The sequence below is a fragment of the Branchiostoma lanceolatum genome, chromosome 15 (genome assembly GCF_035083965.1).
Source record: "Branchiostoma lanceolatum isolate klBraLanc5 chromosome 15, klBraLanc5.hap2, whole genome shotgun sequence".
In the NCBI taxonomy this organism is placed as follows: domain Eukaryota; kingdom Metazoa; phylum Chordata; class Leptocardii; order Amphioxiformes; family Branchiostomatidae; genus Branchiostoma; species Branchiostoma lanceolatum.
The window spans coordinates 10954498-10960579 of NC_089736.1; positions in this window are offsets into that span (position 1 = coordinate 10954498).

Here is a 6082-nt window from a genome sequence, read left to right on the forward strand (position 1 = left end):
CCCTTTATTTTTCAGTTTCATGTGTTGCATTTCTGAACTGTCGTACCATTGAATGGAGTGAATGAAAAAATTTTTCATGGAGATGATTAAATGAAATGCAGATAACAAAAGCTTATACAATTGGTATAAAGATAATTATATAAAAAGAAAGAGAATTACAACACTATTTTTGTCAGTACTGTAACCAGACACACAATATTTCTTTTTCTTAGGCCTTGTCCTTGAAACAAGATCAGCCTGGAGCAAGGTCAAAATGTCAGCTGGCACAGAAGGGCTGAACCTTTGTCGTTCAGTCAGGTGTATTAATCACATCAAGAACTACATCCAGTCAACGTGCTATTTTTAAAAAGAGACCAGTCCAATGGCTTGGTTGATTGTCTTTGTCGGACTGCATTTTGAACAACAAAGAGGGTATGCATGGGGGCATGCTGGCAATGCTTAAAGGGTTACCCCAGTTTATTTTGGGTTTCAATTGGAGAAGGTACAATAAAAAGTGTAGGTGTCTCTTCCAGGGAATTATTCTCAAGCAAAGTAGCTGTGTATGGGGCAAAAGGATATCCCTTCGGCTACAAGACCAACCGAGTTTTGTTTCTTCTTATTTTGGTAAGTTATAAGGAAAAAACATTATTGTCATGTCAAAAATGATGTGCAAGATTTGGCATTTTCGTGTAGGATAAAACCCATTGAAAAACATTTTCGGCAAAAACGACTAATTGTAGTCCTAAAGTTTTTTTAATCATACACGGTGTGAGGCATAGCAACATCACCCACAGAATGCTACAAAGTTGGGCAAAGGGACTGTTCACTTTCAACGCAGATGAATACCCAAAACTAAGGCTCAGACCCAACTCAGCTTTCATCAAAAACACACCAATTCATAATATTCTTTTCAGAAATGTTTGTATTCAATGTCAGTTCACAGCACATTATGTGAAATGTGAACTCAAACCAAGGCCCTCGAAACCCTTTCATCACTTTTTTGTTGAGCATTAACACGAACCCCGGTCACGGAAGAACTGTGTGCACCGCTAACGTTGCGAAAAATTTCTTAATGACAAGTTCAGGAAAGATGGCTTTTGAGCAAGTTAATCATGAATTCAGGATAACAAATAATGTGCTACATAGAATTAATTAGCGTCCAACTGCACTTCACGAAGACTTGACTACAACATTTAACATTGAATTAGAGCGGGCCAGCTTCAATTAACGGTGAATTGAATTAGCCCGCTTCACTACTTCAGAAAAGGCATACAGACCAGCAACAAAGGGTACAAGTAAGACCTTTACTCAGAAAATGACACCCTATAAAAGTATACCTAAAAGATACTAAATTGTCTTCAGCTAATTAATATTTCAATTCAGAGTTTTGGTACAAAACCTGGTCCTCCAGTTCTTCCCTTTAGTCACTGACAAAAGACAGCGGATGTTGTCTGAAACATCTGTTTCAAAATTTTATCCAGATGCTTGAGATGAGTAACCTTTTTTTTGCGTATCTTATTACCTGGATGTCTAACCTTCATCAACGTATCTAAGAGATAGATTGCATAAAAAACAGGTTACATATTCAGCATTCTTGAAGCTTGTTAGCTATAGAAGCAACGAATGAAGCAAATTAGCAACAGAAAGAATATAGTCAAAGAATGCTGGCATAGGCCGTTTATCTCCAGGAAGTGTAGCTAGTATCAAAGAAACAACAGTTGATCCCTTGCAGACATCCTGTCCTGGAGGAGCAACATCTGAAGCACCTCGCTCTTTGATCGCGATGTCTTTTGAATACCATTAAAGATGAAAAGCTCTGGTTGAAAAGCTTTGAACATAGATAAATGCGTGGTACGAACACCATTGAACCAAGCTTACATATCAACAGTCCTTGATTGAATCTGATGTTACTGCAGTTTACATGGCGTACTAGCTGTTATTAGAAGATGGTATATGTTCTTGACAACTTTTATTGATAATTTTTCCTTTGTGGCTAGGCCTTGCCTTAAAAATATGTGCAGTACTGTAAATTGTGAAATATTCGAGGTGCTTAATGTTTGCAAACATATGCCCTGTCTTCCTTTAAGTTAGTATTATACTCTTTTACAGTTATTCTTTCAGCTGCAAACTTGCATTACATCCATGTATAATTAGCCAGTCTGTGTGCGTGTACATAGTACATATGTGTGTTTCTTCATTTTTTGTGGTCAGGAAAACTTCAGAAGCTTTAGACGGGTTGTGACAATAAATCTGTACATATGGGGAGATCTTAGGAAGAGGAAGGTCAAGGTCAATTTTGGGCCCCCTGGTAGCTTTCCTGGGTACCGCAGCGAAATTTTGTTACTTTAACTTTCTTTGCATTATTGATGACATGACATTTACAAAAACTCTATTTCACAGAGGATTGAGGTCATCAAACTCTGGTTTGGAATATGTGGTCATATTTCCACAGTTAATGGGATTTATGAATCTGCAGATTTTGTAGCATTGTCTTGTGTTGCTGCCCACCTGGTGGAAGTACTATGCCGCTCAATTTCCTTTTCTTTCTGACTGGGAACTCGGCCAAAATTGTATCAGATGAGACGGGAGAACAAAGGAGTCTGTTGCACATTAAAACTGGAGAACTAGAAGTATACATCAAGAGTCATCACCCAAGCTTTCAACAGTGGCCAGAAAATCAGTCTGTTCAAATCCTCATCATGATTCACACACAATTTGTGGGACAATGCAATTTAGCCTAATTCTTTGTTGGGAACTGTTTTATATAGATTGTAGCTGTTTTACATAGATAAGGCCACAGTCAACATTTCAATTTCTTGGTTAACAGAATTTTAAAAAAAACGCTAAGTTGGGAAATCAACAGGAAAACAGAATCTGAGAGGAAAGTTTGTACTTTGGTGCACACAATTTCAGGGAGTGAACAGGGTCAGTTGCAAGTTTTCACCCCAGCCTTCTGTTTTAATGATGTCCTTGTGCTAAAATTTAAAGAAAAAAATTTGTTAGCCAAGAAATTAAATTGGTGTAGCCTTATAGCTGATTACCTGACAGTGTCTATCTGTTGTCCAGTTCAGAGCCAGCATTGTGACCACGCAAACACCTACACAACCTGTGTAATTGGCCACAGGGGATCGGACATAAAGGACTTACCACACTGAAATCTCTTAGGATGGCCAATCAGGACCCAAGTTTGATCGGCTTCCTTATAAGGCATGTATGTGTCAATACTAAATTCATATATCTATGATATTTATTGATAGGAACTCCTACAAAAAAACCTCTTAGAGACAGTGATTTTGAAGGTTAATGCAGTTATGGTGTGAAAATGGGGGCAAACACAATAAGCAAGTATCATGTTAAGTATATAAATCTCTCTGAAACAATACGGAAAGGTGACAAAAAGAGTCAAGCTTACAAATGTTTCCTTTATTTCGAAGTTGTTGCTGTTCAGAAGGCAAGCTTTTCATATTGTTTCTTTCTGATTGAAAAAAAAGATCATTCAGGACATGAATCAATCCCAAAATACCTTATTTCCCTTTCTTTATTTCATCACCTACTCTATTTTTTTTCCTGACAAGAAATCAAGAACCAAGTTAGAGATTAAATTACATAGCCTTAGTGTACAGAAAAAATGCCCTGTGATCAGTGGTACTTATTGCTTTAATCAGAAACCAATTGAAGGTCTAAAAAGGCTGGTATGTGAAACTGTATATTGACGTCATCACGGCCTGTGTTTTGTGCAGACGTCTATTGAGTGAGTTCCTTTCAATTGATTTTCCCATTGATTTTTGTGTGTTGATGTCCCTATGTAGTATTCCCAATGCCTACTGGCTAGACATGGTGGTACAAGGATAGAAAACTGATTCTACTAAAACACATTGGTAATGGAGCTATAGATAAGATACTCGTGTTCACCTTGTATGGAGATATAGCAGGGGGCAATGAATGCAGATACCCTTGCCAGTTGTATCTTCTAATTGCATTTCTGCAAAGGGGACCTTGGAGTCATGTTGACTATGTATGCTAACGCAGCACCCAAAATAGCAAGTCAAAACAATTATCCCTGTCCCTGGTGCTGAACACATATCATACTGAAAACGCCATCCTTGTCCCTGGTGCTGAAGGTATATCACACTGAAAACACAACAAGTGTCCATGAAGGCATATCACACAGAAAACACCATCCCTGTCCCTGGTGCTGAAGGTATATCACATCGAAAACACCATCCCTGTCCCTGAAAGTATATCACACTGAAAACACCAACCCTGTCTCCGGTGCTGAAGGTATATCACCCTGAAAACACTATCCCCGTCCTTGGTGCTGAAGGTATATCACACTGAAAACACCACCCCTGTCCCTGAAGGTATATTACACTGAAAACACCATTCCTGTCCCTGGTGCTGAAGGTATATCACACTGAAACACCATCCCTGTCCCTGGTGCAGAAAGTATATCACACTGAAAACAGCATCCCTGTCCCTGGTGCTGAATGTGTATCACGCTGAAAACAGCATCCCTGTCTTTGGTACTGAAGGTATATCACAATGATCGAAAACACCATCCCCGTCCCTGAAAGTATATTACACTGAAAAAACCATTCCTGGTACTGAAAGTGAATCACACTGAAAACACCACCCCTGTCCTTGGTGCTGAAGGTATATCGTACTGAAAACACCATCCCTGTCCCTGAAAGTATATTACACTGAAAATACCACCCCTATCTCCGAAGGTATACCATATTGAAAGCACTATCCACATCCCTGAAAAAAAAGGTATATCACACTGAAAACTCAATCTCCTTTCCCTGAAAAAACAAAAAAAACATGTACAACTGCAGAAGTGCATGTGCGGATACCCGGCTAGTGACTGCACCATATATGCACAGTAATGGCTGGCTGGTCACCGACCTTAAATATCTTACCAAGGACACCGGCACGTTATGTCACACTGAAAACTGTTACGTAAGTTACACATACATCTCATCTCAGTTGTTGTTGTTCACGTTTAAATACCTAGTGGCATATAGGTGAGCAAGTTTCCTTGTTGTTTCTGTTGCAGAATATACTTTCACAGGGAGGGGTTCATAGCCCTTTCTCTTTAATGTGATCAAGGCACCTCCTCGAACACAGGGCTCCCATTTTTTGTAACTTCCAAAAGACAGTACAGCCCCAAATGAGAGGACCTGGCCCCGGGACTTGAACCATGGTCTCCAAGTTAACAGACTAATTAGAATCAGGAGCTCAACTGTGAGGCTGCTGCCAGTTGAACCACAGGGATCATTGTCCTCCCTGGCATTTCTCATGGCCTGATCTAATTGAAATTCACGTCATTTCCATGGAGACGCTGACGTTCAAAACAGATGTTTTGCAAGAGTCCTTTCAAGGTAAACAAGGTAAATACACTCTGTTCACCCTACTTGTCTACACTAAGTATCTTGTCTCAGGTGACTGAGGGACAGGCAACATTTTGTGGTCATTGACCCTCCGATCAATTCTAACACAGAAAGGTACCTGTTGACTCCAAAAATGCAGTCTGATATATGTTGAGATAAGATATACAAACCATTCGTATGAAGACGCCAAAGGATACAAAGAATTTCACTGTAGGCAGGAATAAAGTAAAGGTAAAGCAGTCATCTTCAATTGAGGGGAAGCACGCTTTTTCAAGAAGATAGTAGTACTGCAATGTGGCTCCGCTATGGCTTGCGTGTTTAACCAAGCACTCCGAGTCACCCCTACTCTTCTCAATAAGTATGTTGGGTTCTTTTACAAGGTTTGATGCTTAAGGCTTATGTCTGAAGCTCCTTTACACACAGGGCCGCCGGCATTAAGTCACCATCTGAAATGACAAATGCTATCCCTTACAACATGTCCGAGCTGGGGCCGACCCTAGGATCTAACTCCAGCCCACGGATCCACAGACACTTTTAAGTGTAATCCAATTGCACACATCCCAAAGCATTATCTTACTGCATAATTATGGTGCATGATAATAGTGGTCGATTGAACTAGTCGAAAACTGTCTAAACCTGCTGATGGTGTTTTGACAAGGATACATGGAAGTACAAGAGAGCCCCCTACCATTCACAGCAAAACTGCACTAACT